General features: G+C 54.2%; 1 protein-coding gene across 1 annotated transcript in view; it reads left to right on the forward strand.

The window, feature by feature from the left end:
* The window catches only part of USP10 (ubiquitin specific peptidase 10), a 29,207-nt gene that overhangs the window by 16,236 nt on the left and 12,696 nt on the right, over nt 1-275 (forward strand).

The following is a 275-nucleotide window of genomic DNA, read 5'->3' on the forward strand; positions in this document are numbered from 1 at the left end:
CCCCGTCCTCCGCGCCTCAGATTTTTTTGGCTGCCGTTCCGACACTTGGTCACTTTTTTGGGGTGTTCTGTCATCTGGCTGAGGGGCCGAATCTGATAAAAGATGCTAATTACACCCGTAATACATTGTATATTCCAAAGGAGAACTATGAGGGGGGGGGAGGGGCTTTTCACTCACCTCATAGTTCGGGGCGACCTGTGACAATGAGACTGTCACAGGTCGGCTCAGTAGATCGGGAGGTGAGGGGACGGCTACCGGCGCTCGCTCAACTCTCG

The sequence above is a fragment of the Nanorana parkeri genome, unplaced genomic scaffold (assembly GCF_000935625.1).
Source record: "Nanorana parkeri isolate BGI_ZX_2015 unplaced genomic scaffold, ASM93562v1 scaffold3416, whole genome shotgun sequence".
Lineage (NCBI taxonomy): Eukaryota > Metazoa > Chordata > Amphibia > Anura > Dicroglossidae > Nanorana > Nanorana parkeri.